The sequence below is a fragment of the Syngnathus acus genome, chromosome 10 (assembly GCF_901709675.1).
Source record: "Syngnathus acus chromosome 10, fSynAcu1.2, whole genome shotgun sequence".
NCBI lineage: Eukaryota > Metazoa > Chordata > Actinopteri > Syngnathiformes > Syngnathidae > Syngnathus > Syngnathus acus.
In genome coordinates this window covers 22,617,017-22,642,143 of record NC_051095.1, presented here as the reverse complement: position 1 = coordinate 22,642,143, position 25,127 = coordinate 22,617,017, and the positions used below count along the sequence as shown (strand labels likewise).

Genomic DNA, 25,127 nt, shown 5'->3' with positions numbered 1-25,127 from the left:
GTTTTCAAATAAGCAGAAGTTATTACCGTACCTCCACAGGGAAATATGTATTTACAGCTTGCTTGTAGAAGGAGTAGCAATAGTGTAACTGTTAACTATGCTTTCCCTTGTTATGGTGCATGATTGCATGCTCCTGTTATTACACCTTTTTGTTGCTGCTAATATCGCAAAAGCCCATTAGGCAGTGCACTAATGTGAGCAGTAGCCTGCAGTGCAGTGAGTGCACTGTTTAAATCGAGATGCATGATGACCACTGTAATGAGCACTGGGACATGAAAGGTGGGGACCGTACCAAGCGGGATGCCCGAGTTCTGAGAAAATATAACGGCATCAACTTTTGTACTAAAAATCCATTCCTTAGCTTTGACATTAGGTAAGCCCAATATGATACAGCACTTGCAACAAGGGCCATACCATTTTTTTTAGTACGAGTACTTATAGATTTCAATATTTGCCAGTACTTGCTTATTCCTTTACATCAGGGGTCTCAAATTCAATTTACCTCAAAGCCACTGGAGGTTGAGTCGGAGGTGAGGCTGGACCACATTGTTATTTTTTTAGGCTTGGATAAAAACTTTTACCCCCAGTTCCCAACATTAAACCGCAGCGTTCACATTGTTCTGAACATGGCTTCTGCATACTTCTTGCTGCTAGAGAACTGGCAGTGCGTCCTCTCGCATAGCTGAGCTACATTTGGCGTGAGGGAGGAAGCAGTTGAGACCCTCAGTAGGGCTTGAAGATGCTCATCAGTAAGTCTGGACCTGTATGTAGACTTATTCAAGTTCAAGTTAGAAAATAACTTTTCGCACAAGTACTATGTGCTCCCAAAAAGACACGTTTGAATCAGCACCGCACACAACCATTCATATAGAAATTCCGGGCCACACTAACATTAATCTTTTTATTAAGGCGAAGGCCGCAAACTATTGTCCCGCGGACGGCAACTGGCCCGCGGGCCACGAGTTGTGATGAAATCATGTTTTAATCTCTGTCCATTGAAAATAACACATTTCCCATCTCGGGTGAACTTTTTTACTCATTGATTCATGTTTGAAGTTTGAAATGCTTCCTTTGCAATGCAAGGTGTGGCATGACTATGTTTACTTGCAATCAATAACCCTTTAAAAACCCAAATATTGGCAGTATTCAGGTTTTTAAAGACCATGTAAAAGTGTACAGAAACCCAAATATGACCTTAATCTGTTTTTTAAAATTCCAAATAAGACCCTCATTTCTAAACCGAATACCCTGTCTTGTAACTGTGATCAGTTTACCTTCTTCTAACCATGCATGCTTCTGCTCTATCAGCAAGGAATCTAGAGCTGTGTCCAAGTGTCCACCCTTATCCCTTAACCCCTCACTCACTGCACCACATATTCCACCTGAAACTAGTTCCCTTATAGTATTTGGCGAGTCGGACAGCCATCTCACCAATTTGCTCTTCGTCGCATCAAGTGACCACCGTACGTGTCATGAAGAAGCGGCGCATTAGAAACTCCGACGATTTATTGTGAATAGAAATATACATATTTTAAACTGTCTTTATTTCCTTTGTTGCACATCTTTTCAATTAAATTAAATTAATAAATCATGCAGCGTGTGTAGTAACTATACCGCTTTGACATTTCCGCCATGCTGTTTTACTGCTTTCAATGCATCATGGTCTATTTCCAACTTTTGAGTGAGCATCAATGGTCACTACTTTTCCAACTCCATTGTGGGTCATTTTGAGCACCCTACATTTATGCTCCTAGGATTTTCTGACACATCCGGATGTAGAAAATTGCCCAACCTATTCATAGTGCACTATATGGGCAATAATGTGCACAATTGGACACAGCCTTGGTCTTTGAAGTACAAGGAGTACTTAGTTCCGTAGAGAGCCTAACTTGAACGCAATTGTTTTCACATTATTTTCTGTATTTACGGTTAAAATGACGTAGTGTACATAGACAGAATGCAGGTGTGTATAAGTCTGTACGTCTGGCAAGCAAACTCAAAATAAGCAGATGTAAACAATCATGGCATAGCTTGGAGACGCGACAGAAAAGCACACTTTTTGAGCGAGGAGTAAACAGACTTTTATTCCGGTGTCGAGTGACTGAGTATAATGTGTTTTGTTGACGGGAAAAAGTAGGTCAATAGGGAGATTTAATTGTGTGTCGCTCTGTCCGTTGAGGCATGTAAACGGTTTATGTCGATTGTTTCAGAAACCCAAATTCTGACCTTAACCCGGATATTGTCTGCATGTAAACAGTCAATGTCATTCAAATGCGGGAGCGGTCCTAAGTGGGTCTTGGGTTGAATTATTCACTTATCGGTTGATCAAAATCCACTTGGTATTCCTGCCCACAACAGTCATTTTACCTGAATTATTAGAATCAGTTTTTTTATGTATATATATAGATATATATATCTATATATATACATTTTCGTGTTTGTTTTTGTATTCATTGTTATTAATTCATTATTATTTATTTCGGAAGCTTTGGTCCTCTTTACAAACTACAAGAAAACATTTTTTTTTGTTTAACGGAATACCTGTGAGTGTCATTCAAAATTGGTAAGTGCATTTTTTTTCTTCACGGCTAATTGTGCAGCTGCACCCAATGTAGCCACCAGCTATTTGTTTTAATATGTAATTTTTTCTCACTCAAGCTTTTGTCCATTCAATACATACTGTATATGAAATGATAGGAAAATGGATGATAATGACGAAAATAATTAAACTAATTATACTTAATTGATTCTAATATGTTATAGTATATCAGATAACTTCCTTTAACGTTGAACAATCAAGAGTTGAATCGTTTCACACCGCCTCTTCTAAGGATGTTGCTGCAACCAGCAGTGCTCGGTGGATTAAAGCCTGCATGCCCAGATAATAATAATGACCGCTGGCTCGACCGTGAACGCGCGCTCCCGAGCCTCGGTCATTGCCGTTTGTTGATGTCTCTTCACAGTATGTCCGACAGCGCGTCTGCCTCGTTCTCTTCATTGGGGGCTCGACGTTTGCGCACTGCTGCGTGTGTCAGCTGTATGGCCATCTTATAAAGTTAGCTCTCGTTTTTTTGTTTTTTTTGTTTCCCTGCTACCTGCTTTGACACCGGATGGATTGCACCGTTTGAGTCCCGCGTATGTTGCGCGGGAGGTTTTTTTGGCCACCTCCTTCCGCATTTTGTCCGCATACTGTAACACCTTATCGGGATCAGCAAGGCGAAGAAAAGTATGCACTGAAATACACGTGTTAACCCGTTTGGTTTGGCGGCAAGAAAAAAAAAAAGTTGCAAATCGAAGACGGAGGATTATACGCTGAACGCTGCACATATCTGGGAAAACAGGTACGTGACGTTTTAAAAGACAGCAAAGACGCTTAAAATTATTGTGTTCATCTTCTGTGGACGCGCGTAGCATATACGACGCGTGGGTGCGATCTTGTGTCAAAGAGCGTGTGTGGAGCAGAGCAGCGTCATGACATTGAGATGCCTTTCATGGAATAATATTTGCGATCATGAATGGGGAGAGACTGCACTTGGCTGACAATGGCCCGACCCGTGCTTCTTCTTTCGCCTGTTTGCGCTGCTGCGTTGTGAGTGCGGTGTTTTCTAGAGCGAAGGCATTTTTCAAAGCAGGTATTCCGGAGGCTGCAAACATTCAGAGTGCCATCACGCGCGTCATACTGTTAAAAAAAAAAAAAAAAAGAGAAAAAAAAAAGGGGGGGGGGGGTGGGGGGTTTAATTAAAGAGAAGAAATCTGGCTGTTTTGTGTGTATGTATTATTTAAATTTGTTATATATTGGACAAGGCACGTCAGCCTCTTCGCACCTGATAAAGATGCTCTTGTGTCACCATGTCATGGACCGAGTGTCCAGTAGGCTTTAAGTATGAGATTCACTATTGTGTCTCCTCATGATCACATTTGTATTCTCATATTTCCTCATTTATTTGTTGCTCTTTATTCTGTTCTGAAACAGTTCTTCCAGTGGCAAAGTATTAAGTACATGGTCTAAGCTGTCATAGTATTTGTTCATAGTATATAGGTTCTGTGTAAAATATCAAGTTTGCATTAATGGTTCGTTTATGACTCTTACATTTTGTGTCAACCTGCACGTCCTCTAAAAAGTATGTAGGTACCATAACACGCAGAGAAAAACACTTTTTCAAAAGCTACATATGGCCACTGTCCATGAAGGCACACAACAAAGTAAAGAGGAAAGGCATTTCTTTCTTTTATTAAATCAAACCCAGACAGCCTTGTCAATGAAATGTTTTGGGCACGATTGACAAAGGTATACCTTTGCTGAACAGAGTTTTCTTGATAGTGACCACATTCCACACTGCAATAGCTGTTTGTCTCTTTGCAGTCAAGCCAAAGCAAACAAAACAATGTGCTTTTAAAACATAATTTGAAAACATCGATACCATACAGCGAAAAGGTGATATTTCTCAGCACTCAAAAATGCGAGAGCCAATTAGTGGAAATGATTCAACACACTAACTTCAGCCCCTACACCTGCATTTTTGGGGGTTTGCCGGTTGTTTCAGATAATTAGTGATGTATATACACGAACCCAGAGCTGTCTAAATAAGTGATAAATTGACAAATGCTCAATTACGAAATTAAAAAACGTTTTAATAATCGAGTATTCGTTTAGAGCAATTTCATTTTACCTTAGAATAATCTAAGATAAAATGAAATAAATAGTAAATTTAGATTCTAAATCCACCGCGGCACGGTGGCACACTGGTTAGCATGTCCGCTACCAAATAAGCAACAGTAAATCAATAGAAATTGTTTTGCAGTACACTTTCATGCAAATTAAAATGTAATCAAATTATTTGATTATTGGGGTGGCGCACTGGTTAGCACATCCGCCTCACAGTTAGGAGGGTTCAATTCCACCTCCGGCCCTCCCTGTGTGGAGTTCGCATGTTCTCCCCATGCCCGCGTGGGTTTTTCCGGGCCTTCCGGCTTCCTCCCACATCCCAAAAAGATTCCTGGTCGGCCGATTGAGCACTCCAAATTGCCCATAGGTACGAGTGCAAATGGTTGTTCATCTATGTGTGCCCTGCGATTAGCTGGCAACCAGTTCAGGGTGTCCTCCCCTACTGCCTGATGACTGCTGGGATAGGCTCCGGCATGCCCGCGACCCCCGTGGGGACAAGCAGTACAGAAAATGTATGGATGAATGGATATTTGATTATTGATGGAGCAATCGATAGAATACTGGATTCTAAAAATATTCAAGAGTTACAGTCCTACACTGATCAAGTTTTAAAAATTGTTATAGCACAAAACATTTAGGCTGAAAGCTCCATTTGACTTTCAATCTGCAGTACATTGAAGGAAGCCATTCATTAGGGAATGAAGATTCATTTGACATGCTTGTAGAAAATAGTGCAACCACTTTCTGGTGGGGTGCTGTGGAGGGGAAAAAATCCTACCAACTAGCTTGGGGTGTCATAGTCGAGCAGTTACTATTAACTATTACCATGACAGAGAGATGACGAGACACCCTGCTGAGTTCACAATCCATGTAACCCACAGAGTTTCCCTCGATACCTTTGCCTCCTACACCTTTAAATCTTGTCAAGCAGTCATGAGTGTGTGATCTATCAGTCTCTGAAGTTAACTGAGCTTTTGACAGGCTTGTACAATTAGAAAAAAAAACCCTTCAGATTGCAGTGTGATCACTATACACTTAAAAATATGTACTGTATATGGTAATTTTTTATATATTTTATAATGTTTATGTTCTATATGTATATGGTAATATTTTTTGTGAAGATATATACTTATACTGTGCAAGGATTTTGTTACCTTTGTATAACATTATTTTGTATCTCTGTGAGTGTGGGTGTATATGTTTGCATATGTGCTAGCACTAATAGGAGCACACTGGACAGCAGCAGGCCATGTCAACCAAAAGCTCCAGACAAGCCCTCAGGGTGTCCTATTTGGCACATACCCATCAACCCTCCCACACACACACAGACTTGCGGATATATATATATTTGAACAGACAGGCCTTAGAGCTTTAGAACCAACACAAGCGTCAGAGCATTAGAGGTTCTCAGAGTCTCTGTCCTTGCTGGACCTTATGGGCCGTAAGCTTAGCTGTCTGCCATCACCAAGTTGATCACTATTTCCTAATCCTCCTTTTGAAGACCCAGTTCTTAAAAATAACAAATCATCATGACCCAAATGATGATAACATTTCTTCGATATCAATAGGAAAACCAGTATTAAGAAAAAACCACTGGAAAGCTGACCTGAACAGGTCAGCTGGCGATAATGACATATACACACACAAAAGACTAAGAATAATCAGACCAAATTAACACATTGAACCTATGGAGACATTTTGTATGACACAAATGTGAATGAAATGCCTGTGAATTTCTTTTGAGATTCAATCTTTCAGGAATGGATTTTGCAGATTATCTTTTATCCAGACACGATGAATCTGTACTGGTGAAAATAGTTGGAAGGAATCTCAACCTCTGCCTGCTCTCAATGCTTCTATTTGGGTTACGTATGTCTACAGTTTACTACAACACCTGTGAGGTTTGGACAGAGGAGCATCAATCTTTATTAGACTGAATGAGGCTGACCCTGTTGACTAAATTACTCTCGCTGTGCGTGTGTGTGTTAATGCGTTTGCCTGTATGTGCATGTATGTGTATGTGATTTGGCGTTGAGCTCTTTTCTGACCTGCCTGACAGATAACTGCAGTGATTTCCAGGTTCAGCAGATTAGGGGATTAGAGTCCCGGGCTTCACACAATAACCCTAATGCATAAACACGTCAGTCTACAGTGTATGCACATTAATCGTCACGCAACTCAAATAAACACACTCTTGGGACAATGTGCTTTCTTCAAGGGCTGTCATATCCAGTGTGACCCTCGTGCTGTATCTGGTACTTGCACACATACAACACTTAAGATTCACACGAGCGAACAGATGGAAAAGAGCATTAAAAAAACCTCAAGGGTCCAATTTCACTAATGCCGCTTTCACACTAGGCATGACCCATGTTGGTATTGAGGGCCCAGTTAACAGTTTGTCCTTCCAAACCAATTCGGAGCCCACTCAGAGTTAGATAATGAACTGACATGGCGGGTTGACTGTTTCTAGCACAGCCAGTATTGTGCTATTGCCAAATTACAGTCAGATGTCTTTTTTACATTTAAAATAGACTCAATTGCATCTATTATGACAATACGTGTCATTGTACTTAACGCTAGTAAATAACTCTTTGTTTTTAGCTTTGTTTTCTGCGTTCAAAAACGTGTGTTCTGCTCAATTTAATTTTTTAGTTGTTCACAAATGTATCCAGAGATAACCTTTTCTAAAAAAATTTATTATACAAGTGTGTTAGGTTACTTAGCAAAGGAAAAAAACGTGGTCATATCTGGTCGTGTTTTAACTAGAATGTGATAGACAATTGCTTAAATATGTGCAAAAAATCACAAATTATTGATAAACTGACATGAAATACTTATATTGTGATTCACTCGGACCCAATGGTGGGTGGATAGATAGATACAAACACTGTCGTGGCAAACACATGGAACAAAAGTGCAAGCTTTTCTCTGACTTTGTATTCAAATCCAAAGTTCATAAATATCATCCTCCCTTCTATGCCTCTTGTTTGTGACCTATGAGCAAAAAATTGTAAACTCCTCGTGATTTCTTTAGGCTAATTCTTTGTGTAGCTCAGACAACACTTGGTATTGCTTGTGTTCTTGTGTGTGTTGATAGAAATGTGTGGCTTGTGACACTAAACTTTAGCATTGCTTTACAAAAAGTAAATCTTTCTGGGAGCAGTTGATATCTTGGATGACTATGCTCCCGGATCAAGGGTGGTTTTGAAAGTCAAATGATGGCACAGCAGGATGATATTAAGGATGATAGTTACTACTGTACATCTGTCATTCAACTGACTGACTGGTTTTAACTCAACCTCTTCACATGCCTCTGGGTCTTTGTGCGCTTGCTGCTGCAGTTCTTGTTAAGTAGTCGAGCGTCTCCAACGTACACTACCGTAATTTTCGGACTATAAGTCGCACCGGAGTATAAGTCGCACCAGCCATAAAATGCCAAAAAAGTGAAAAAAAACCATATATATGTATATAAATCGCTCCTGAGTATAAGTCGCCCCCCCACCCAAACTATGAAAAAAAACCGCGACTTATAGTCCGAAAATTACGGTATTTGCTTTATAGCATATGAACTCATGAATAATGTCTCAGGTTAGTGGCAGGTACATACAGTGTTCGTGTTAATGGCTTGGCAATAAAAAGAAATGTCAATCATTTTTTACTCTTTTAATGGAAGAGGAAAAAAATTATTTTTCAATTATTGTACATAAAATAATTCATGATTGAAAATGTTTAGATTTATACAAACGTGCACAGAGTCCTCAAAATGCGTGTGGTGGTAATAAAGGCTGAGGCTCTGTCTGTGGCGGAATCTACCTTTTTTAGCCGTGGACACATTTAAGCACGTACTGTGTACAACCCTGCGTGGATCTCTGTACACATTCTTCATTTGCAATTTCAAATGGCAGCAGCCTTGCCATTTATTGTATGCAAACTCCCTCAACCTTGATTTGTGGGATCATTCAGTTCCCTGCTGCATTCAATGGAATTACCACAAACTCTTTGGCAGCCATTGAATTCAGAAAATGTAGTGTGCTTGCCATGCTTTGGTTACATGCGCTTGCTTCCTCTCTCTTCCTGCCTTTCTAAGCAGACATGCCTAGTTACGGTCTAAAATGGCCTTGTGAAAGAGGACGGGAGTTAAGATGGCATCCCCCGAGACTTTTCAGAAAAGTAATTTAATAAACTGTGATATTTTTCCGCTCCGCAAGGGAAAAAGAATAAGCCCAGAAACGTAATGAAACTTGGCTGTTGATTTTTTATTAAAGAATCAATTTCCTGCACTTGTACATCACAGAGAGGACAGACATTTTATTTCTGGCTGAATTGCAACATGTACGACGTGACTGAATGTGAGCACAAAGGTATAAAAGCTTCTTCAATGGATGGGGAGTGTCCACTGGATTTCCCTGCCCTTCAACATTGGTGTAGTTACTAGAAATACAGCGTAGGTCCGCTACAGTGTGCTATCCTGGGAATAAAAGAATGCCTCCCTGAATTATAACTTATTGAGGACAACAAAAGACACAAAAGCAGTCTCTTCCACAGATACAGTTACTGTTAAATAAATAAAGAAATAAAGAAATAAAGAAATAAATGAATGAATGAATGAATGAATGAATGAATGAATGAATGAATGAATAAATACATATTTCTTAATACATAAACAAATTATCTTAACCAAGACTAGCTTTTTTTTTTTGGAGCACAGTAGCCCCTAATTTGAAATTTTGGAGTGCTGGAATAAAATTAAGGGGTGCAAACGGTAAATTGATTTACAAAGTAGATCACTCTTAATTTTCATGCTGTTACTGATAAATTTTATTGTCCAAATTTTGACACAACATAAACCATTGGTTTCCAGGTTTGGTCATGTGACGGTACGCAACTACCAAAAGCAACGTGAAAAACATTAACGACGTATTTTCTGATCGACAACGGGAAGGAAATGTCCAACATAGTGCCCCCATGAGGTTTATGAACTATTATGTTTAACTCTTATTCCATAATGTAATATTAAGCAAAATACCAGGTTTTTACTGTTACATACACACACAGTGTATTCTCTAAATCAGTGATCCCCAACCTTTTTTGCGCCATGGACCGGTTACGTGTCAGAAATATTTTCGCGGACCGGCCTTTATATAAATAAATAATAGATTTATATAACTAAATAATACATTTATATAAATAAATAATACATTTATAATAAATATAGGAATACGATGAAATAAAATGATACGACTGGCATAAAAACAAGTATAAACGACATTAAAATAAAACTGACCATTACATTGAATTAGTGGGAGCACTGAGCTTGTTTCTCAGAAACGAGCCGGTCCCATCTAGGCGTAATCGGAGACAATGACACCCGAAGTGGTTAAGGTTTGTCTTTTAATGCAGGATGCTTGGTCTCCATGTGCCGAAGCAGTTTTGAGGGCTTCATTGCCTCGTTAGCTAGCCTGTCGCCACATATTATGCAGAGTGGGCTTGGCGCGTCAGTCTTTTAAATGCAGCTTTCCTTTTCTTAGAAGTCGTAGCCTCTTCTTCTTCCGTCTCCTCATTGGGCTTTTTTCCCTTTCCGAAGAAGCTTTCCAAACATCTCTGTTTCTTGCTCATTTTTGCTTGCTTCGCGGGCTCAACTGAGGTGACATGTCACGTGACCGAGACGAGCGTCTTGACCTGAACCGACGGATGTAATTGGGAGAGAATTGCCAATTTTTAAATATTTTTCAAAATAAATACTTACTCATTTTTGCTAGCTTTGCGGGCTCGACTGGGGAAACATGTCACGTGACCGGGACGAGCGTCTTGACCTGAATTAATTGATCGTCGATTAAAACTTTTTTTTTTTTTTTTTCCTGTGTGGCTTGGCGGCCCGGTACCAAGTGACCCACGGACCGGTACCGGTCCGCGGCCCGGTGGTTGGGGACCACTGCTCTAAATTCTATTTAATCTTTGAATTGTATTATTTATTATTTCACATTTAGTATCTTTACACTGTATTTTTTCATGGCTATGACTGTGTACTAACTTCACTAAAATCATGGCATTGCTATTGTCCATATTAATAGTAATACTTAAAATAATAAATTACAAAATTGATAAAATATTTTCTTTGCATCGACATTCCCACAGAGCATAAGCACAATGTACGTTTGATTGTTTTTTACTTCAAGGCATTGCCCCTCCAAACTTTCTAGTGCCACTTAACTGCTCGTGTAAAGGAATAATTTTGAAGAACCGACATGGAAACAAATTAAATATATCACTCGCCGTTAGTGACGCTTCAACGTATTCCGTGTGAGTGTTGGGACATAATTTGGAAAAGAGGTCCATGCCGCTTCAGCCGTCTTAGCAATTACTTGGGGTCGAAGATAGTTCCAATAATAATGAAATGCACTATTTATAATTTTCAAATATTCAGTGATTTCAGCAAATTGGGAAAATAGGTATGAATAAAGAATGGTATGAATAAATGCCAGCTATACTACAGTATACCTTGGCTAAATTAACTTGTTTTTTAAAATTTTAAATGGTCTTTTGTGCTGGCGCTAACTGAGAGCCTGCCAGTCAAATGCTTTTTTTCCCCACTGCAATTACTGTTATTATTGTCACTGTAGTGGCCAATAAAATAATCAATGTTGTAGAAGATAACAATTTTCACCTGTGCTACTGATCATGAATTGTTATTTGAATTGTATTTTAAACTCATTGAGGCTACAATGCAAATATGAGCTTAATAAAAAAAAAAAAAAAAAGATATATGGTCTTCCAGTTACAATTGATCTAATTCTAGATCCATTCAAAGGTCCTTATAGACAAACATTTGTTTGCATTGCTATGTGTGTTTTTTGTCAGGCCAATTATTTTATTTCATTTTTTTGTAATAAATAAATAAATAAATGAATCGAATTATAGTAAAATAAAACTAAAGCACTTCCTCCCCCCTCTGCACTCAAGACTGTATCCTGTACCAATTAAAGCTCTGATCACACCCTGTATTCACTTTAAAAATGTGAGAAACAAGCTGAACAATTTGCTTGTTTCACCCTTTCATAGATCTTGAACGATTTATTGGATACATCTAACTATACATTTGTTAGTGGTAATTATCTAGATTGCTTGGCTTTTACTCACTATATCAATAAAATAATTTGTTTGTTTACCATGGCTATAGAATGACACTCCTTTTACCCCGACTTAACGGCGATGTGTGGCAGCAATCGAGCGAGAGGGGTCAGGTGATGATTTATGACCAAGATGCTGCATTCTAGCACAGGATGATTAATCTCTTCTGGGAACACTTCAGGAGTACAAGTTTAACCTACCTCGGCCTTGCACACGCACACGCTTTCACACACGCACACACATGCACGCGCCAAAGAAGGACATAAACACAGGGGCAGAGTGCATGTAGTTGCTTTTATATGCAATTTGTGCTTCTGTGCAATCCTTCCTCTTCATACTGTTTTCCCTCCCTGCCTACCATGTTCATGCTCTCCACTTTTTCTATCCTCAGTGACCTCACTTGTGCAATGTCTCACATTCACCCTCCCCTGTTTTGCTTTGTCCATTCATCATAGTCACAGATGCTCACACATAGAGAGGTCTGATAGTACAAGGGGATGAGGGAGAAAGCCTCTATATAAGGCCACTTGGCTTTGGTACCAGTAAGCATAAGGCTCTAGGATTAGTGCAGCTAGGTGCGATGAGCTGTAAGGTCTTAATAAGCACATCTGAAAACCAGGCAAACCTTTTGTTTGATATGTTTACCACAGCTGTGTTGTATGTGTGCAACAGATTGTCTATCTATCTATCTATCTATCTATCTATCTATCTATCTATCTATCTATCTATCTATCTATCTATCTATCTATCTATCTATCTATCTATCTATCTATCTATCTATCTATCTATCTATCTATCTATCTATCTATCTATCTATCTATCTATCTATCTATCTATCTATCTATCTATCTATCTATCTATCTATCTATCTATCTATCTATCTATCTATCTATCTATCTATCTATCTATCTATCTATCTCTCTTTCTCTTTCGCTACCTCTCTCTCTCTCTCATTCACTCTCTTTCTGTCTCATTCTCTCTCTCTCTCTCTCTCTCTCTCTCTCTCTCTCTCTCTCTCTGTCTCATTCTCTCTCTCTCGCTCTCGCTCTCTCTCTCTGTCTCTGTCTGTCCGTCTGCCCATCTAGCTCTATCCCTGCATCTCGCGCTCTGTCTGCCTGTCTGTCGAGAGAGGATATTGATGTTAATCAGCTTACCGTAATTTCACAACCATAGGGCGCACATAAACGCCTTTAATTTTCTCAAAAAACGAAGGTGCGCCTTTTAAGAAGGTGCGCCTTTTGTGTGGACCAATTTCAAAAATCTGTAAAGTTGTTTTGTGTGGCTTCTGTAATATACAGGCGTAGACGTAGATCAGGACAAAAAAAACAATCACAGGACTAGACGTGTCACGTAAAGGAGTACGTACCGCCATTGTTTTGTGTGACTTTTGCCACACAGAGACGTAATATACAGGCACCCGATGGACATTACGTTTTACGTCGATCGGGGCGGTAAACCAATCAGCGTATGAATATCGATCAACAATAATGTGAGTAGAGTACATGGTTAAATAATAGAATAAAGTACAGTAGAATAAAGTACAACCGAACTCACTTTCTTGCTCCCGTGATGTTTTTTTTTTGTTTACCGTAAATCATGGCATGCATGCACCCTATGATGCGGCGCGCCCTATGTGTGTTAAATACACATAACTGAGACTGCGCCTTTTAGTACGGTGTGCCCTTTGTTCGTGAAAATACGGTACATCTTCGCTGTAAATGCCAAAATAGTTGCAAGTAAAAGATGAATGCTTGGGTGAATGAATGGGTTTCATCAGACCCGTCCTCAGACCTAAGTGGCATGGGTGGGCTAAGCTATTCTTAATATCTTACAGAAAGTAATTAATTTTCTCCATATATTTGATCCTATTGTATTCTAGCCGTGCCGCGCTGCAGCTCCCAGTCTTGAATAGTGTCCTTTGTGATAACTACTTGTAAGTATTACCATAGACAATATATACAGTGAATAATCATAGATGCAACCTTGAGTATGTCAAATGCGGAGGTGCATTGGATCTGGCAAAGTTAAATAATTAGTAAAGAGTTGTCATTCATTTGCTCTTTGGAGATATATCATCAAGCCAGAAGTCATTGGATTAATACTGAAACCTTGGGTTTGATTGCATTATTCTAACTCAATTTTACAAATATTATTCGCCGATTCCATGGCTATTACAATTGGCTAATACAACAACAAGCATTTAAAGTCTCTTTAAGCCACCAGGATTTTGATGAAATGCTCCGTGGCATTCTGGTTAAGGTAATCCATTTTAGGACAAAATGTCTTCAACATTTTCTGAAGTTGACTTTTTACCCGGCCCTAATGAAAACTAAACATGTCCAAATACTGCAAACATTTGTCATCAAGTGTATGTTGACATCTATAATTGTGCACACATTAGCCTCTGAAAATATTAAAACCATCTTCCCAATTCAGTGATCCCTCGCCACTTTGCGCTTCACCTTTCGCAAATGTCCCGTAAAAGTATTGGGGAGGATTTAGAAAGCTTTAATATTTTGTACTGGACCACAATGCAACAGGAGATTCATGCGCAACCGTGACTCACTTTGGTTTTGCTATGCATGATGTCACCTGGATTAGTGTTGTGTGGTAATTCTGAAGGTGGACATGCTGCATTGCTTGACAAGAAAAAAAAAAAAAAAAAAAACACCCATTCCCTTTAGTGGCCAACAAGAAATACCACTTGCTCGAAATTTCAACACAATGGTGTTTAAATTTCTAAATAATACATATATCGCTTCTACTTGTACAATGTTTTTTTCGTGGGTCGTTCTGGAACGCATTGCCCTTGAAAAACAAGGGATCACAGTAATACCAATGTCATGGCTATTGCATTTTCCTCTCATTACAGAGACTTCCACACCAATAACGTATTTGTCGCGTGTATGCCTGTGCACCTAGCATTGTAGATAAGACTGGCCATCCATCAAACAAAATTTAATTTAATTCATATATTGTTATATTATTATTGTTTAAGCATGTGCTATTGTTTTTATGTCTTAGCCTCGACCCACTATGGCCTGCCGATGGGAATGGGCCTATATCATCATTTCCATCAGTGCACACCCTTCCTGTATGTCCAAATTCATTCACTGCAATGTTAACATGGATAATGGTATGTATTGATACTAACACTATGCAACATTGGGTCAGGATGTCATGGAAGACCTGTGTCGCAGCAAGAAAGGAAGGCAACAAAGAGGAGGCCGTGACATTACCCTTTGTGGAAATGCCTTCATGTCAGGCAACCCCATTCAGTCTCCTGCTCATCTAGCTGCAGAAGCGGTGAATGTTCCACAAATCATGGTGAATCACCCTAATCTCACCTAACACGCACAAGCAACAAACAAAAGCTCACAGTGAACGACCATGATTCACAGTTGATGCTTCGAGCCATACATTAATATGTCCTCTGAGTATAAAACATAGGATAAATGATATTTATATGTTTTGGCCAACCAGGCTTAAAGTTAGTTCCCCAGCTTCCAGTTGTGACTAGGCGTCAAGATTGCTTTTGTTTGTCGCTTTGGCACTGCAGATAAAAAGCTTATGTCACTACCGTTTGTGCATTTGTTTATCTCAGCGAAATGTATAATTCTGTTTGTCTCGCCCACTGCCTTTGTTACAACATCATCTTAATGCTGATTGAAAAATATGATTGTGGTAAAGGTCTTCAATGTCTTTGGGTTTACGTAGCTGTAAAGTCATCTACATCATCCAGGTTTGAAATGTTCTTTTGAAGAATGTATTTGATGTTGACTTTAAGGCTAACAGATTGTCCTGTGCATTCTTGGTTCAAGGTTTAGTCACAGTTTCAATTTGTTTGACGTAAAATACTGTTTTGAGTTCAACGAAACTCAGTGCGCTCAGTGTATTGACTAACCTCCATGCTCAATTTAAAGAGGATAATTAGCAGACACCGCTATAATTAGCAAAGATACAAAACTGACACTACCTTCTGTAATGAATTGTATAAATCCGGTTAATTGGTTAAACACTGAATATACAATCTGTTTTACATTCTGTCTCATGAATTATTTTGTAAACACAGACTAAACATATTGCGTGTATCAGGGAATTGCGTGTATCAGGGAATTGAGTCAAGTCACATGCCCTCCATGCTATTTGTCAAAACAATAAACCCATCAGTTGTAAGATCAACATTAGAAAAGTGCTGGTGCAAAAAAATAAATAAATATTGCTGTGTGCTTAGCCTTTATCATAGAACAAATGCTCAAGCCATATGCTGTTTTTCTGGATTTTGTTTCAGGGATTTTCATGGATTTAGCACGTGACAGCGCACCAGAAAAATCCCTTTAACAGCCTTGTGTGTTTATGTTTAATTCCAGTGGTAGTCTGAAGCAAAATGGGAATAGCGTTGTTGAACAGGAGTTACTGGAAGACAAATGGTGAAAAAACTCTGAATTTATGTGTTTATGCAGTGTTTAGGCGAGGTTCACACTGCAGGTCTCATCGCTCAATCCTAAATTTTGGATGAAATTCGATTTTTGTTTTTCTTTTCGTATAAGCGTTCACATTACATATTAAATGCGCCCTCCGTCTGTCTGGTGTGTGAAACAAATGATTCCTTGTTAGGACATGAATCATCTCATATCTACAGACGAAGAAGAAATACAGTATTTAGAGAAAATAAGGCGAGACTTTGACCTAATTTCATGTCGCCGTCACTAAAGATGATGTCTCGCCATTGCCTTGCAGGTAATAAATGACGTGGCTGACTTACAGTACATGTCCACTTTATGCTTCATGTTTCATGTCAAATAAATAAACATCAGTACTGTTAGGGATGGGAATTGGGAACCGGTTCTTAACAAGAGAACCTGACCCTGATTTGTATAATAATTGTTTGATTGGTTTGTCACTATATCCAATAATGTTTAGTGGCATGCTTATATTGTTGAATTTGTTCCTTTCAATTAGTATACTGTCTTTAATTGGAGAGTAACTGCAACAAATAGATTAATTTTGTGTTGTTAATTGTTCCTCTTTTGACTTCATTCTCTGCACTGTATTTTCCTTTCTTAATAGTGTCAAATCAAAAACAATAACCTAGATCAGGAAAGATCAGGAAATCTAACTTGTATTCAGCCTTGTTTTTGTTCCACAGTCAGGATTATGGTCGGCCAACAAAATTGTTTGAATTTATCCTGCAGCGCTTTGATATTTTAGGTGATTTGTTTGTGTCCTAAATTGTTAGTAGCTGGGAGGAATGAGGGAAACAAAGTGAGGGTGCTTATGGTAGAATCGTTTTTTTATATTCCCAAAGAAAACATCATAAAATTTGGATTTAGTCTTTTCTTTCTTCCTGTTTTGCCATATTGAGGTGCCTTATTTGCTTAGCCACAATGCAGTGGAAATATATCCACTTATTATTTTGACGCATGAGCCATTGTGGTGTTACCGGTGAATGCAATAAAAGCGCGTTTGGCACCATTGGAAAGTAGCTCTCGCACCGGGTAAGCCATACTAAAGAAATAGAAGCTCAGTGGGTGAGAGTTCTTTTGAGAGCAGAGAAACTGGATTCTTTATTTCAGTCACAGTGCTGGAACATCTGTGATAACAATTTGCCCCATACCCAATTCACTCACTGTTTGTTCTCTTTAAATGTTCCCCACAGTTGTCTGACAAATACTCTTACAAAATGTAATTGTAATTGTTGCCATTTCCATCTTAATACTTCATCTTTTCCTGTGCATAGTAAAGAAGAAGCTGGAGCTGATTTGCATAATCACACATTTCAAGACGAGAACCATTTTCGAAACCTTTTCTCTGACAACTCAGAACCTTTCATAACAATCAACTCATTCTATAATATGCCATTAAGAGTTACTAAATCACACCATGAATTCATCAGTTGTGAGATGTTGGTCGGGAAAGTTAGAAATGACTTAGTTACACATGTTTCTTGTAAATGGGTTTTCTTGGCACAATGCAGTTCATAAAAAAAGGAACAAGCAGACAAACTCAACAAGCTTTTGCAGCACCAAGCATCTCCCCAGAGAATATGCTGAAAGTGGTTATGCGCAGAAGCGTTGCATAAATGTTTTAGAATCAATATGCTTAATATAAGGCAAACCCACTTGGCATCTGAAATGCTCCAGTTCACATGAAAATAAGTTTGTAAAAGTACGCATTAAATGCCCTTTATTACAGCTTACTGAAAGCGACACAAACCATTTTTTTAATGGAATGCAATCTATAAAGCTACCATATATTATTGCATTTACTATTAATGATGAATTTGCTTCCATTTTGGTGATTTGGTCATTTCTGCATGCAGTGTGTGTGTGTGTGTGTGTGTGTGTGTGTGTGTGTGTGTGTGTGTGTGTGTGTGTGTGTGTGTGTGTGTGTGTGTGTGTGTGTGTGTGTGTGTGTGTGTGTGTGTGTGTGTGTGTGTGTGTGCGCGTGTGCGTGTGCGTGTGCGTGTGCGTGTGCGTGTGCGTGTGCGTGTGCGTGTGCGCGTGCGTGTGACAGAGAGAGATCTCTGCCATTTTAGTTGTGATGTAGGACTCCCTGATCCTGCTGGTTAAAGATGGATTTGGCTTGTGTGCTGCTGACCCATCTGGACTGTTTGCTGGGCTTCAGCCTCATCCTTGGGCTATAGTTGGAGCCCAGCAGCTCATCTCCTCGGCCTTTAGATTTGGCATTACAGCTATCACAATATCTTAACAGACAATGACCCAACGCATCTCATAGATTTTTTTTCTAGGCTTTATGTATACGTGCGTGTCCCGGTAATCCTCTGGCATGATTTTCTCACTTCAGTCCAACATATGCATATATGCCTATTGCTAATTGGATTTTGTTTTAAACCATATTTCCCTACATTGGTAAAACGTTGATCCTTTCCAATCTGCTGTGGTTGAATGTCACTTCCAAATATTTTATCTGTTCTGGTTTCTGCTTCCAGCTCAAGCTTGGTGTGACCTCTTACACGTTGAGAGTCAAAGAGGATCAGCGAGATCTACTGAGATTACCACATTCTCTCACAGAGAGCAGCAACGCTAGTCCTTTCCCTTTCCTGTTTTTGGAGCAATGAATACTTTGTCTGGACAGAAAGTGAAAGAAAAATCAGGCGCATATGCAGTCACACATTTAGACATGACTGCACGGTTATGCGTCGTTTGAGGGGCTGGATAACGTCAGTGGACTAAAAACTTAGTGGCTCCCAGTCATCCATGGCTGCCAGCCTCACTGACATCAACTACAGTTCCACAGTTCCGGGACAAATTCAGCCTGGTTTCTCTGCTACTTTTAAAAGGCAGCTTAAGTGTGTACCTGTGTGGGTGTGTGTCTGTGTCTATATGTGCGTGGGTGGGTGTGTGTTTGCCAGCATGTTAAGGGAAATTCAAAACAAGTGAAATATAGCGCACCAGCTTTTTTGAAAGCTACTTTGGGTACTGATTAATGCTTAGGGCTATCAGTTTGATACACACTTCTGAAATAACAAGTTTGCTCATATTACTCTTATTTTTAATTGCCCGTTGTGTAATGATTGATTGGAGGTGCTCATTGTGTCAAAGTTGAGTGTTTGAAGGCAAAATTTGCTTTTGTTCCACATTTGAAATGTTTTGGCACTGGTATTGCCTTTTGCAAAACGGTTCATTTTTACCACTGTGGCATGTGTTTAGTTCTCTCCACTAACTGTTTTGAAAATGTGGATTTTGAGTTGATGGCGGTGTCAAAAAAATCAACAAAAACTGTAATTGTAACTGTAATTGAATGGACTTGCTTTTTTTTTTTTCATCCTCAGTAGAAAACAGAATCTCTAAAGGTGAGTTCATTCATGGGCACAGTCATTTGAAAAAAATATAGAAAATTTGACTAAAAAACAGTTGTATTTTCATTTTAAATATCAGCAGCATTATTTTCATTGGACTATTTTTAACTAGGAACATTTTAATTAAACATAAGGTTTACACAATGAATGATTATTAGACTGTAAATGCACACTGCTCATTTGTTTGGTCGCTGTTTGTTGTATCAATTTAGCTTCTCTAATGGAAAAGATCATTAACCCATGCAGAATTAACTTTTTATTAAATTACTATTAATTAAAAATATGTTGACTCTTAATTTTTTATTATAATTATATTGTTACTGTGAAGGGATGCAATTGATACTGTGAGCTGAATTTTGGGCCATATCACCCCATATCATTAATTGAAATAATTATTCACAATATTCATTGTGTAGAGAGACTTTTCTGAATACTACAGGACTGTTTTGCATTCCTTTGTGACCAACAGGCACAGTTGTACTGTTTGTATTTGCAGTACTAGTGTACAACCATTACAAGCAATTTTTCTGTTTGAATGGGAACATAGATGGATTGTGTGAATTTCAGCTAATTCAGTTCAACTGTGATTGAACTGGATCAATTGGACTATTAATTTTCCTCTTTCCTTTTGCAGCCTGTTTCACTGCTCTGCTTAGGCAAAGACAGAGTGGCGGCCTTGATTAGTGATGAGTGTGTGCTGCAGTGCAAAGCCTATAAGCAGAGAGATTCCTCATTACAAATACAATTTTTTATTATTATTATTAATATTATTATTATTATTATTAATATTATTATTATTATTATTAGCAATCAGATTGGCTTTTCTTGAAAGTAATCATTTTGAACTTTGGACTATGTGACACATTAGCTCATTCTTGTGGTCAGCATATGTGGTAAATGGAACTATGTCATGCCACATTGAGTGGGACGACAGGGAGTTTAATGACAAGACGTGAATTTTCTGCCAGCTTTGGTTTGTATGTATTCATTGTTTGCCCTCTTGTACTGTATTGCTTTTTTGACGTTACATTACTGGAAATGTTAGATCTGGCATTGCTGTTGAGTTCATTTAGTCAGGACTTTAATTTGAAATAGATGGGTTTTTTTTCTAATTGTTGTGAAGATTCCAGTATTATCTTACGTGGATGAATGACCCATTGACACCATGATATTTGAGGCCCTTTAATATTTATATTTGAGTAGTCCTGGGTTAGACTATGCAGATGTAGCTATAGCACTGGACGATATTCCACGGTGCTCGCCTCGCATTTCTTTCTCAAATGCTCCAAAACCTTCGATTTCTTCCTTCACCGGAATAGCTTCGACTCCGCCTCCAATTTCCTGTGAATAGTATGTGACGTCGCGTTGTGCCACTTACATACATGCTCGCAATTTTGGATTTCATTGTGTCTATGTGAGGTGCAAAATGCAAATTTGGACACCCGCTAATTCTGAGCCTACTATTCAGTTTTAGGGAGTTTTGAAGGTTTATTTGCCTTTTTGTGCCTGTTGCCACAGATTAGTCAGACTGGGTTTAAGTAGGACTGCTGACAGATAAATGCACCTTTTTGGCGGGGTGGCATTGTAGGCTCTTCTCCCGTTTCATCATTTTGCTTTCTTTCCTGTCATTTATGCTTGCTTGTGACTTTGCATTTTCGTATCACACGACCAAGACGAGCTGTGTGTGCTGAGGCAAAGGCTCACCTGTGCCCGGTTTTCAAAATAAAACATTTTTTAGACTTATGAGCAACAAAACATTTGCATTCATTCCCTCTGTATGGTTTGGCACCAATTGATCAAATGATCAGTATTTGTTATTGTCAAGGACTGGAAGATAAAAGAGGCTTTAACAGAAACTTGTGTTTTTCCACATGACCTCATCAACTATGTATCTTTCTATGTAACATCATGAGCTATGTTATAAATTTCCATGTCGGTAGTTGTGGTAGGACATTGAACCCCTACTGCTCCTTCAGTTGGAGGGAGGGGAGTCTTGGGTCCACACAGCTGCGTTTCGAGGCGTGGGGGCTTCCCACCTACTGTCGGCTGTGGCTCAAGTAGGGCCCTGGTGGATTAAGCAGTTGGAGCAGGAGGACTGGTGAAGCACATGCTTATTCTGCCTCTGTTCCACCTGCCTAAAGAGCCTGATCCCCGGCCAAGCCGAGGCCAGCTGGAAGCTGCCTTGAAAGTTGCTTCGGGGCTAATAGAGTGGTGTGTGGAGGCGAAAGGAGGCGAATAAGACCAAAACTATTTTGAAGCACGTTGATCGATCACCACTTATCATTAAAATTGATCCTGACAATACCATTTTTTTCAAAAGGTACATATAATCTTATGTAGTTTCTTTTTTGCTGGAGCAGTATTCAATTACCTTTTTGTTTAATCCAAATTACGTTACAGCGGTACATGATTTCTGTTCTTCTGGAATTGTCACTGTTGCACTATATAGATAACTGCACTATACAGATAATTACATCATTGATTTGAATGAATGTCTGGCTTTGACAAGGTCTCTGAAAGGACCAGCCAAATAAATTCTGACTTAAATCGAAATCCGATGTGTAACAGTGGAGCAAAGATGGCTTGATTTAGATGTCTATAAAACTACCGTATTTTCCGCACTATTAGGCGCACCGGATTATAAGGCGCACCTTCAATGAACGGCCCATTTTAAAACTTTGTCCATATATAAGGCGCACCGGATTATAAGGCGCATAAAATAGAAGCTATACTGCAACAAACTGAGGTTGACTAGGGTTGCGGTATGCATCCACTAGCCAATAACCAACGAGCCCTCTGTAAACAATCGCGTTTCTCAAACGATCTCCTATAAAATGATCGGAACTGACTAAAGTTCGATCTAACGCATTGTTACTGCTTACCTATGTTTCCCTTCCATATCGATCCGTAGATTTACTCGAAACATTAACAGAGCAGCCTATTTTGACATGAAATAGCCTGGTACGTATAGCAGCTATCGTTATAGCATTAGCCATCCGCAAAGTCCCATGAGCCTCAGCTCGCAATCTCCCATGAGCCTCAGCAAAGTGTAAACAATCGCGTTTCTCAAACGATCTCCTATAAAATGATCGGAACTGACTAAAGTTCGATCTAACTCATTGGTACTACTTACCTATGTTTCCCTTCCATATCGATCCGTAGATTTACTCGAAACATTAACAGAGCAGCCTATTTTGACATGAAATAGCCTGGTACGTATAGCAGCTATCGTTATAGCATTAGCCATCCGCAAAGTCCCATGAGCCTCAGCTCGCAATCTCCCATGAGCCTCAGTAAAGTGTAAACAATCGCGTTTCTCAAACGATCTCCTATAAAATGATCGGAACTGACTAAAGTTCGATCTAACACATTGGTGCTGCTTACCTATGTTTCCCTTCCATATCAATCCGTAAATTTACTCGAAACATTAACGGAGCAGCCTATTTTGAAATGAAATAGCCTCGCGGGTACAACAGCTATTCGGTGACGCCCCCTGACTACAGTTGCCGTAATGTTGGGAAGCGATGCGACCTTGTAATTTACTAGTCGTACTAAAACGTACTGAAACATTTTGGCAGAGCACTGTGTACAACCAGTATGGATCAACAAATTCATCAATTGATCCATATATAAGGCGCTCTGCATTATAAGGCGCACTGTGTTTTTTTTAGTAAAATGTAAGTTTTTAGGTGCGCCTAATAGTGCGGAAAATACGGTACATGTTTTTTTGTGTGAGCCTTTCCTGGATATTTTTTTCACCTCATACCTTTTTAAACTGCTTTTCATTAAATGTTACTTTCTCCTAAATGGACACACTGGACTGGTACATATTAAGTTGTCTACGCACAATAGATAATGATTGTGTTCTGGGTCACTGAAAGCTGTGATCCACTGTTGAGCTGGCTTTGGCTTCTCATAAAATTGACTTTAGGTTTTCTGGAGCATGTGAAAGGCTTCTTGGGAAATATAGGAAATCACTAACTGAAGCAGAAGTAGATTAAAGATGGGTGACAGAAAATGGATAAAACAAAAAGGTGAATTAGACACCATTTATTCACAAAGAAATAGGGAAGTGAAAGTTACAGCCTGGTAAAAGTGTCTCTCTCATTTAATCTAGTTCTTTTAGGAGCCATGCATTCTTGATGAAGACATCACTTTGAGAATATCATATTTTCATAAGCCACTGAGGGGTGTGGACTTGCATATTTTAAATGTGGCATAGAGTATGATTTGTGGATATTTCAAAGAAATTACTCACTCACGCATGACTCTCTTTAGAGAGGAAATATCAAGGAAGTCAAATACTGTACAGTAAACCTCCACAATATTTCAGCCCATTCTTTGCAACCATTATCGATTTTCACTACTTTTTTAACACATTCTACTGTATAAAAAAAGAAAGAAAAAACAAAATCAAAATGTCTTGACGTCATTTTGCATCTGGCAGAGGGTATTGTAGGATGCATGATGCCAATGCCAAATATTATTTTGACTTGACCTGAGCAAGTATTGTCAGTGGAAGAGTGCACAATGTGTTCTAATTTTGTTAAGTGTAGTTGATATCAATGCAATACCATTAAAATATATTTTTATTTATAGGGTGTTGTTCAAGTGATGGGAGAAATGCACTCTAGGTTTATAAAAGGTATAGATTGTGAACCTTTTTGATTTGTTGGCTATTCTATTTATTACAGACAAGACATTATTATGTCTGCTTATCTGTTTGTCAATGTCGAAAATGAGTTGTGCATCTCTGTTAGGGAGAGGGGCCTTCATTTGATGGTCAGCTCCGGGGCCTATAAGTCAGTAAAGGTGGCCCCAGGCAAAGGTTGCTTACATAGAATTGATACATTATTATATATTTTTTTCTAATTCAATGTTTTACCAAGTAAGTCAATTGAGAAAAATTTCTCAGTTACAATGATGACCCAGAGGCAAGGTGTGTGAACTGTCATGCCCAAGGACACAACGACACGTGACTGAGCTAGGGTCGAACCGCCAATCCTCCGGTTACTAATCGACCCGCTCTACTGCCTGAGCCACGGTCACCACAAGTACCATGTTGCACTTGAGGGCAATGAATTCAAGGGAGAGAATGCAGAGGCGTAGCCAGGAATTTTTCCAGTAGGGGCGCACGCCCACAGGAAAAAAAATCGAACATCACCCACGCCGTTCGCTGATCGCTAAAACAACGTCCGGGAGGCAAACGGTGAATGGATAACATCGCGCACATAGAATAGCGCAAGCACATTCGCGCAAGACCGAAAGAAAAAAACGGCATGAAAATGAAGAATCGAAAAAGCTCGATTTTCCTTTTTTTTTTTTTTTTCAGGGAGTCCTAACCGGGGCGCCGCCCCGGCTCGCCCCGGCTTGGCTACGCCTCTGAGAGAATGTCCCCAACTTAGCTCCAGTAATAGTCGCACAGGGCAGATTGAATATATATCTTTAAGTATTATTCAGTGCGCCTTGTCGACCCACTGTATAGGTTGCTACTCCATGTGAGTTAAA

The 25,127-nt window shown here is 39.2% G+C and overlaps 1 protein-coding gene across 7 annotated transcripts in view; it reads left to right on the top strand.

Moving 5' to 3' along the window:
* The first annotated feature begins 2,944 nt into the window (after positions 1–2,944).
* Positions 2,945–25,127, top strand: part of tenm2 (teneurin transmembrane protein 2) — a 216,853-nt gene continuing 194,670 nt past the window's right edge. For all 7 annotated transcript variants that reach the window (XM_037262353.1, XM_037262352.1, XM_037262350.1 and 4 more), the window contains exon 1: positions 2,945–3,341. The gene's annotated coding sequence lies outside the window, so the exon portion shown is untranslated. The remainder of the gene's footprint in view (positions 3,342–25,127) is intronic.